Source organism: Papio anubis, chromosome X (genome assembly GCF_008728515.1).
Source record: "Papio anubis isolate 15944 chromosome X, Panubis1.0, whole genome shotgun sequence".
In the NCBI taxonomy this organism is placed as follows: Eukaryota; Metazoa; Chordata; class Mammalia; order Primates; family Cercopithecidae; genus Papio; species Papio anubis.
In genome coordinates, this window is record NC_044996.1 from 57,497,329 (window position 1) to 57,508,340 (window position 11,012).

Below are 11,012 nucleotides of genomic sequence, written 5' to 3' on the forward strand. Positions count from 1 at the left end.
TTAATTAAATGATTGAAAACGTGGTAAAAGATTAATTCAAAAATATCTTCCACAGTGGCATGTCTATATAATAATTAAGCTATAAATAGCCTAAGTAACCAACATTAACACAGTAGTTAAAATAAAATATATATTTTATCAAATGGACTATTACACAGTGTTCAGTTATGTCTGGAAAACATATTTTATGATTTTGAAATGCTTATTATATTCAGTTTGTTAAGGAAGATACACAATTTTACGTACACTGCACTATCAATTAAAATGTCAGATAAAAATTATAAAGAGGCCAAAATTTAGACAAAAACAATTCCTTAACTGTTAGTATTCCTCGATGATGGAAATATGTTTTTTGTTTTGTTTTGTTTTGTTTTTTTGAGACAAGTCTTACTCTGTAGTCCAGTCTGGAGGGCAGTGGCACGAACTGAGTTCACTGCAGCCTCAACCTCCTGGGCTCAGGCAATCCTCCCACCTCAGCCTTTCAAGTAGCTGGGACTATAGGTGTGCACACTACCATGCCTGGCTAATTTTTTTTAATATTTTTGTAGAGACGAGTTCCCCCTGTGTTACCCATGCTGGTCTCAAATCCTGGACTCAAGTGATTCTCCCACCTCAGCCTCCCAAAGCGCTGGGATTACAGGCATTAGCCACTGTGGCTGACCAAAATATGTATAATTTTTAAAACACTTATTTTGTTTTTAAAAATGTTTTATCGTTAGTATTTCTAATTGCTAACTTCAGACATAAAATAGTTCTTTTATAAAGAACAAGATCATTGTATTTGCCCCTACATATGTGCATTGTGTAAAATTTTTGTCAATCTGGGTAACTCAGGAGATTGTGACCAACCTGGACAATATGCCAAAACCCTGTCTCTACAAAAAGTACAAAAATTAACTGGGCATGGTCGCACATGATTGAGACCCTGTATCAAAAAAACAAAAACAAAAACAAATCTCATCCAGATCGCTAAGAATGCTATCATTTCATTCTATCTATATACCACAGTTTCTTTATCCACTAGTTTTTTGATGGGCATTTGGGTCGGTTCCACGTTTTTGCAATTGCAAATTGTGCTGCTATATACATGTGTGTACAAGTACCTTTTTTTGTATAATGACTTCTATTCCTCTGGGTAGATATCCAGTAGTGGGACTGCTAGATCAAATGGTAATTCTACTTTTGATTCTTTAAGGAATCTCCACAGTTTTCCATAGTGGTTGTACCAGGTTACATTCCCACCAGCAGTGTTCCCTGTTAACAAGATCCATTGACTAAGCCAATGTCTAGAAGAGTCTTTCACCTCCTTGGTTAAGTATGTTCCTAAGTGAAGTAACTTGGGAATGAAAAACCAAGCATCATATGTGCTCACTCATAAGTGGGGATTAAGCTTTGAGGATGCAAAGGCATAATAATGACACAATAGAATTTGGGGACTCGGGGAAAGAGCAGGAGTGGGGGAGTAATAAAAAACTACAAATTGAGTGCAGTGTATACTGCTCAGGTGATAGGTGTGCCAACATCTCACAAATAACACTAAGGAAATTGCTCATCTAAGCAAACATCTTTGTGAAGCTAATCTTGGTCAACTTTTTTAACTCTCTGAGTCTCAGTATCTTTACCTGTACAGTAGGTATAATATTAACTTCTTCATTGGTTGCATGTATTCCCCTAAAAAGAGTTCAGATTTATACACTCATCCTCTGAAATCAGCATCTGGAATAAAGATTCTGATTTTTGTCCTCACATCAACCTTAAAGCCTCTCTTTACCATCAAACCTATAACGCTCAATTACAATACCTAAAATATTATTTTCTGAGAGGGGAGATGACGAGAGAGGAAACCTTTTCACATGGTCAGATATGTGACATTTAGAAAATAGTCTAACTCTATACCGAATAATGAAAAAACAAATAAAAAACATTGTATTTCCAATATTCTAAGACTTAGATAAGCCATATAAATTGAATATTTCACAAAATAAATTTTCTGTTTATTAAAAGATCGATCATTTGGATCTTCAGAACCACCTTTATTTTTTCTGTCATCCAGCTGCTATTTTTGTACATATTTTTTCATATACCTCTAGACATCTGTAGCCCTCATCAAATCATATCTCTAACTATGCTTAGACTCTGAGGATATGCTTAAGAAATGTTTTGACTTGAATCTATAAATTTCTTTGGACAGTATGGCCATTTTCATGATATTGATTCTTCCTATCCATGAGCATGGAATGTTTTTCCATTTGTTTTTGTCCTCTCTTATTTCCTTGAGCAGTGGTTTGTAGTTCTCCTTGAAGAGGTCCTTCACATCCATTATAAGCTGTATTCCTAGGCATTTTATTCTCTTTGTAGCAATTGTGAATGGGAGTTCACTCATGATTTAGCTCTCTGTTTGTCTATTATTGGTGCATAGGAATGCTTGTGATTTTTGTACATTGATTTTGTATCCTGAGACTTTGCTGAAGTTGCTTATCAGTTTAAGGAGATTTTGGGTTGAGAAAATGGGTTTTCTAAATATAAAATCATGGCATCAGCAAACAGAGACAATTTGGCTTCCTCTCTTCCTATCTGAATACCCTTTATTTCTTTCTCTTGCCTGATTGCCCTGGCAAGAACTTCCAATACTATGTAGAGTAGGAATGGTAAGAGATGGCATCCTTGTCTTGTGCCAATTTTCAAAGGGAATGGTTCCAGCTTTTGCTCATTCAGTATGATATTGGATATGGGTTTCTCATAAATAGCTCTTATTCTTTTGAGACACGTTCCACCAATACCTAGTTTATTGAGAGTTTTTACTATGAAGGGGTGTTGGATTTTGCCAAAGGCCTTTTCTGCATCTATTGAGATAATCATGTGGTTTTTGTTATTGGTTCTGTTTATGTGATGGATTACGTTTATTGATTTGCATATGTTGAACCAGCCTTGAATACCAGGGATGAAGCCGACTTGATCGTGGTGGATAAGCTTCTGATGTGCCGCTGAATTCAGTTTGCCAGTATTTTATTGAGTATTTTCACATCAATGTTCGTCAGGGATATTGACTTGAAGTTTTCTTTATTTGTTGTGTCTTTGCCAGGTTTTGGTATCAGGATGATGCTGGCTTCGTAAAATGAGTTAGGAAGAAGTCCCTCTTTTTCTATTGTTTGGAATAGTTTCAGAAGGAATGGTACCAGTTCCTCTTTGTACCTCTGGTAGAATTCAGCTGTGAATCCATCTGGTACTGGGCTTTTTTTGGTTGGTAGACTAATAATTACTGCCTCAATTTCAGAACTTGTTATTGGTCTATTCAGATATTTGACTTCTTCCTGGTTTAGTCTTGGGAGGGTGTGTGTGTCTAGGCATTTATCCATTTCTTCTAGATTTTCTAGTTTATTTGCGTAGAGGTGTTTATCGTATTCTCTGATGGTAGTTTGTATTTCTGTGAGATCAGTGGTGATATCCCCTTTATCATTTTTTATTGTGTCTATTTGATTCGTCTCTCTTTTCCTCTTTATTAGTCTGCCTAGCGGTCTATTTTGTTAATCTTTTCAAAAAAACGAGCTCCTGGATTCATTGATTTTTTGAGGGCTTTTTCATGTCTCTATTTTCTTCAGTTCTGCTCTGATCTTAGTTATTTCTTGTATTCTGCTAGCTTTTGAGTTTTGTTGTTGTTGTTGTTGTTGTTGTTGTTTTGTTTTTGCCCTGGCTTCTCTAGTTCTTTAATAGTGAAGTTTAGGTGTCAATTTTAGATCTTTCCTGTTTTCTGCAGTGGACGTTTAGTGCTATAAATTTCCTTCTAAACATGGCTTTAGCTATGTACCAGAGATTCTGGTATGTTGTGTCTTTGGTCCCATTGGTTTCAAAGAAGTTATTTATTTTCTATCCCCATTAAGTTACCATTGACTTTATTCAGAGAATTAGAAAAAAAAACTACTTTAAATTTTATATGGAACCAAAAAAGAGCCTGTATAGCCTAGAAAATCCTAAGAAAAAAGAACAAAGCTGGAAGCATCATGCTACCTGATTTCAAACTATATTACAATTGTAAAGTAACCAAAACAGCAAGGTACTGGTACTAAAATAGACAGACAGACCAACGGAACAGAACGGAGGCCTCAGGGATAATGCCACACATCTACAAACATCTCATCTTTGACAAATCTAACTAATACAAGAAACGGGGAAAAGAGTCCCTATTTAATAAATGATGTTGGGAAAACTGGCTAGCCATATGCAGAAAACCAAAACTGAACCCCTTCCTTACACTTTATATAAAAATTAACTCCAGACAGATTAAAGACTTAAATATAAGACCTAAAACCATAAAAATCCTAGAAGAAAACCTACGCAATACCATTCAGGACATAGGCATGGGCAAAAACTTCATGAATAAAACACCAAAAGCAATGGCAACAAAAGCCAACATTGACAAATGGGATCTAATTAAACTAAAGATTGTTACTACTAACTAAACTAATTAAACTTTTCTGCACAGCAAAATAAACTATCATCAGACTGAACAGGCAACCTACAGAATGGGAGAAAATTTTTGCAATCTATCCCTCTGACAAAGGGCTAATATCCAGAATCTACAAGGAACTTAAACAAATTTATGACAAAATAGTAAACAATTCCATTAAAAAGGGGGCAAAGGATATGAACAGACACTTCTCAAAAGAAGACATTTATGTGACCAACAAACAAGAAAAAAGCTCATCATCACTGGTCATTAGAGAAATGCAAATCAAAACCACAATGAGATACCATCTGACGCCAGTTAGAATGCCAATCATTAAAAAGTCTGGCAACAACAGAGGCTGGAGAGGATGTGGAGAAATAGGAACACTTTTACACTGTTGGTGGGAGTGTAAATTAGTTCAACCATTGTGGAAGACAGTGTGGTGATTCCTCGAGCATCTGGAACCAGAAATACCATTTGACCCAGCAATCGCATTACTGGGTACACACCCAAAGGATTATAAATCATTCTACTATAAAGACAGATGCACACGTATGTTTATTGCAGCACTATTCCCAATAGCAGAGATTTGGAACCAACCCAAATGCCCATCATTGATAGACTGCATAAAGAAATGTGGCACATGTACACCACAGAATACTATGCTGCCATAAAAAGGATGAGTTTATGTTCTTTGCAGGAACTTGGATGAAGTTGGATACCATCATTCTCAGCAAACTAACACAGGAACAGCAAACCAAACACCACATGTTCTCACTCATAAGTGGGACATGAACAATGAGAATACATGGACACAGGGAGGGGAACATCACATGCCAGGGCCTGTTGGAGGGTGGGGGACTAGTGGAGGGATAGCATTAGGAGAAATACCTAATGTAGATGACGTGTTGATGGGTGCAGCAAACCACCGTGGCACATGTATACTTATGTAACCAACCTGCACATTCTGTGCATGTATCCCATAACTTAAAGAATAATAAAAAATAAAAAATAAATAAACTCTCTGGAAAAAAATGTTTTGCCACAGTAAGTATCATCTTAAGATACTTCTCTGAACCTCTCCCTTCCTTTTTCTTTTCCTTCTCCTTTTTCTCTTCCTCTTCACAAATATTAGATTTTATGTATGATATACAGAAATACAGATTATATTATTATATTTAATTTTTAGATGACCCTGAATCTATTTATGATGTCTGTAAATGAGAGGGATGGTGTTTGACTTGTTCAAAATACAGTAGAATCTCACATATAAACAGTCAAAGGTCAGGCACGTTAGCTTACGCCTGTAATCCCAGCACTTTGGGAGGCTGAGGTGGGCAGACAATCTGAGGTTGGGAGCTAAAGACCAGCCTGACCAACATGGAGAAACCCCATCTCAACTAAAAATACAAAAAAATTAGCCAGGCATGGTGGCGGATGCCTGTAATCTCAGCTATTTGGGAGGCCAAGGCAGGAGAATCACTTGAACCTGTAGGTGGAGGTTGTGGTGAACCGATATCAGGCCATTGCACTAAGAGTGAAAGCTCTGTCTCAAAAAAAAAAAAAAAAAAAGAAAAGATAAATGTGTTGTGAAAAAACTGAAATTTCTTAAACAATACCGCTTGTGGTGTGTACTTCTAATTACTATAGAATATGCATTTATGAGAGTAAGAGGCAATAATTTTTTGGTTTTTCTCTGTAAATAAAAGATCATCCTCAAATTATATGTCTGTCTTCCTTTTGATAGGATCATAATAGGGAAATCTAGGACTAAGTGAGAAAATATCCATCATTTCTTACCCTTAAGAACACAAAAATGGCAATGATTTGATCAATCATTTTGAAAAATCAACATTTTAAAAGTATATACTTCTCTTTGTTACTACTAAAATTAGCTTAATTTTATTTATCTAAATTATGGTCTTTTTAAAAATAAAATAATTACATAAGTAGATGATGAATAACCTGAGCTATAGAGTGATTTGGTAGGATGAGGAATAGACACTCTTTCAAGCAAATCTCCCAGCTACACTTTTTTTTTTTTAAAAAATTATATTGTAAGTTCTAGGGTACATGTGCATAACATGCAGGTTTGTTACATATGTATACTTGTGCCATGTTGCTGTGCTGCACCCATCAACTCATCAGCACCCATCAACTCGTCATTTACATCAGGTGTAACTCCCAATGCAATCCCTCCTTCCTCCCCGCTCCCCATGATAGGCCCCGGTGTGTGATGTTCCCCTTCCCAAGTTTACAATAGCAAAGACTTGGAATCAACCCAGCTACACTTTTTGATTGTCTACAGGAGGTTGCCTTTTCGTGTTCTGTTGCTCTGTGTTATTTATGAGGTTACTTTTTACTTGGTTTTAATTTGGATTCCAGGAATCTGACAATTGTATTTATTTCTTCTCTATTTCTAATAAAAATTCTATTGCATGTGAACAGAAAATTTATTACACTACTTATTACCAATTTAGAACTTCAATTCTAGTCTGCATGTGTAAATAAAATTTTAAAATGAGATGAGACAATCTTTACAACAGGAATTATTTTCTTTTTGCGATCCAGGAACTCATGTTTCTTAATTATTTTTTATATTTTTTCCCACTACAGTTCCACTTTAGATTTTGAGAGAGCCAAAATAATTAATATTTTTTGAATGGATGTAAATTCTGTGAGCAGACTTTGCTATAATTATTTCTGTCACCTGAAGAGAAGGTATATTGTTCAGTGTCATGAATCATTATGAAAAATAGTTTATGCATTGTCAATTCTATCAGAAGAAATGCATCTTTTATAAATAACTGCCTGTGGAAAATGCGTAAATCTCATTGTTAACGTTTTATGTCTAAATTGGCAATAACAGGCTTTTGTGCCATGTGCAGTAGATGAAACCATCAGGGAAAAGAAAACTTTTTGAAAAAAAAAATGACTCTGAATTTAAATTAAATCTTCCAGGGGTGTCATGAGGCCAACTGGAAAATTAGGTAAAAATTGAGTTCAAGCAGAAGTAATTTATTATGCTGTTAATTTTTCTGTGTTCATTTCTTTACTTGTTATATTTTGTTTTGCTTTGTTTTGTTTTGTTATGATCCGGGTCCACAAAGTCAAAAAGGCAAAATGACCTTAAAAGGCACGTGGTTTAAATCAACTGAGCATCATTTACTAGGCTTATTAAAGGGTTTTTTCTATGTAATTCATCTACGCTTACATTATAGGAGATTGTTGTGTATTACATTTTATGAAGTAATTTAAAAACTATTCTATCTGTTAATAGCTTTTTTTTCTTTTCATAGAATTTTACTTTTGAGATTCTTAAAAGTATGAGATCTTAGAGTGAATAAATGTTTATACTTCATGACATTATAAAAATCCTGTCCAACCTAGTTACATGATAATTGAATTGACTTTCCACTCGTACTGCAATTCGATAGTTCTAATCCTAGCTAAATTTAGTTAGGCTGGTTACTCGAGAAGTGCTTTCTCATGAACATGTCTAATGGTCCAAGTCATTACCAACTGAAATAAAATTTGGCATTGTAACTTAGCATTGGTCCAAAGAAAATGAATGTATGTGCAGGTTTAGTACATACTGATAAATATTTCCTTAGTCTTAATAAGTTTATTTCTAAACACTGGTGTTTCAAAAGTTTTAGTGTTTTTTAAAGACCAATTTTCAAAGGGATTCAGGCTGCCTACAAAGTTCAAAACGTTTCCTGGTCACTATTTTTTCCCTTTCTACATTTATTATCATTGTGAGAGTGGATAGGCAGTCTCAGCTAGAATGCCTACAGAAGAATTCAGAGATTTTTACTTTTTAGTTCATTTTATATTATTTGAATTTCAAATTTTGAGGCCAATCCACTTCTTGCCTCCCTTCTGAGGAAGATGATAGTAATTCAAGATTGTGCATATTCATTTCTTACATGTTACATGTCTGCTGATTGTGAGTTTAGATTTCAAACATTAATTGTCCCTTTTTTGAATTTGATTTTTTTTATTTCAATAGGTTTTTGAGAAACAGGTGGTGATTGGTTACATAGATAAGTTATTTAGTGGTGATTTTTGAAATATTGGCACATCTGTCATCCAAGCAGCGTACACTCTACCCAATCAATGTGTAGTCTTTTATTCCTCATCCCCTTGCCACCCTTTACCTAGAGTACCCAGAATACATTGTATCATTCTTACACCTTTGCACCCTCATAGCTTAGCTATATGGATGCCACCTGTTTCTTTCTCTTGTCTGAATTGCTCTGGCTAGGACTTCCAATCTGTGTTTAATGGAAGGTGTGAAACTGGGCATCTTTTCTTGTTCCAGTTCTCAGGGGGAATGCTTTCAACTTATTTCTGTTCAGTGTAATGTTGGCTGTGGGTTTGTCATAGATGCCTCTTATTACCTTAAGGTATGTCCCTTCTATGCTTATTTTCCTGAGGGTTTTTATCACAAAGGGATGCTGAATTTTGTCAAATGCTTTTCCTTCATCTTTTGAGATGATCATGTGATTCTTTTACTTCAATTCTGTTTATGTGGTGTGTTACATTTATTGATTTGTGGATGTCAAGCCATTACTGCATCCCTGGTATAAAACCCAGTTGATTATGGTGGACTGTATCTGGGATATGCTGGTGGATTTGGCTAGCTAGTATTTTGTTGAGGATTTTTGCATCTGTATTCATCAAAGATATTGGTCTGTGGTTTTCTTTTTCTTTTCTTTCTTTTTTTTAAAAAATTTTTGTTATGGTCTTCCCTGGTTTTGGTGTTAGTGTGACACTGGCTTCACAGAATAATTTAGGGAGGATTTCTTCTTTCTCCATTCCATAGAATAATGACATTAGAATTAGTACCAATTCGTCTTTGAATGTTTGGTAGAATTCAGCTGTGAATCCATCTGGTCCTGGACTTCTTTTTATTGGCAATTTTTAAATTACCTTCTTAATCTTGCTGCTTGTTACTGGTTTGTCCAGAGTTTCTGTTTCTTACTGGTTTAAACTAGGAGAGTTGTATATTTCCAGGAACTTATCCTTCTCCTCTAGGTTTTCTAGTTTGTGCATGTAAAAATGTTCATAGTAGCCTTGAGTAATCTTTTGTATTTCTGTGGTATTGGTTGTGATATCTCCTGTTTCTTTCTTAATTGAATTTGTTTGTCGCTTCTTTTTCTTAGTTAATCTCGATAAAGGTCTATCAATTTTGTTTATATTTTTACATAACAAGTTCTTTGTTTCACTTATCTTTTGTACTTATTTTTTGTTTGTTTTAGTTCTATTTATTTCTGCTCTGATCTTTGTTATTTCTTTTCCTCTGCTGGGTTTGGGTTTTGGTTTGCTCTTGTTTCTGTAGGTCCTTGAGATGTGAAAACACGCTGCTTCATAATTATCAATAATGTCACATCAAATTCTCTGGTTTTGCATGGGTCACTACCTGCTCTCACATCTTCTGTGGTCAATATGTCAGTTCTGAGTTTAGTCGTTCACCAGCTATCTGTCTTGCCAGCAATGATCTTTCTGGCTAGATATTGTCCTCACAGAACTCAGTCCATCAGAGGAATATAAAGCTATGGTATTGGCAGGACTGCAACCAGAGATGGTGTTGAACATTAGCTCCTGAGCACTATACTTCTGGACATACTATGTATATCAGGAGTCTCTCTATCAAGAATACAATTTCAGCAAAGCTGAGGGCCATCTGAAACAGATGGAGAAGATATATACTCAGCAAATACAGAGCAAAGATATAGACTTGACCTTTATAAAAGGAGGGATCACCTCCATGAAGAAAGTGCTAAAAGAACACAATAAAAATGTTCAATGATATCTTTTAAAAAATGTATGGAGTGCAGTCATAAGTGTCAAAAGCTCCAAAGCCTCTGTGATAGCCTGAGGCTATGAAACATTACTGTTACTAACCAAGAACATACCTTTGAACCATCCATAATTGCACAGTCTGGTGTTTCTGGCTTTTCATTAGGACACAATGCCAAGTGTCTTTTGGACAGTGCACCAGTTTAAAATCTGGGTGATGGAGATAGAGATTTTCAGTTCAGGCCTTTTTTTTTCTTTGGATTCTCACAAAGCACCTGAACCAAGCAATAGCTTTTTGCAGTTCTGCCTCTCCAAGTCATGAATTAGAGCAGCAACAAGTTTCCAGCAGGGTCATGAAAGTGAAAACAATTTGAACCGGGCATGGTGGCATGTACCTGTAATCCAGCTACTCAGGAGGCTGTGGCCAAAGGATCACTTGAGCCCACTTGAGTTTGAGGATATAATGAGGTAGTATCATGCTGCTGCACTCCAGCCTGGGTGACACAGTGAGACTATGTCTAAAAAAAAAAAAAAAAAAAAAAAAAAAGTAAAAATAATTTAGCTAATTTTACAGAATATTTCTAATGTGCGCTTCCAGTGATTTTACTTAGTAAATCTTTATTCTAGGAGTCCCCAGCTTCCCTGGGCTTTTAAATCTTTAAGTTTTCTTCACATTATCAACTTATAAGAAACTAAATGGCAGTGAAGTGTGGCTTTAGAGTGTGATTTCTTTGTTTCTATTATTTAAAGCATGGGCATTTTA

General features: G+C 35.4%; 1 pseudogene; it reads left to right on the forward strand.

The window, feature by feature from the left end:
- LOC101019302 overlaps positions 1-10,762 on the forward strand; it is a 29,370-nt pseudogene extending 18,608 nt beyond the window's left edge.
- Positions 10,763-11,012: the final 250 nt, after the last annotated feature.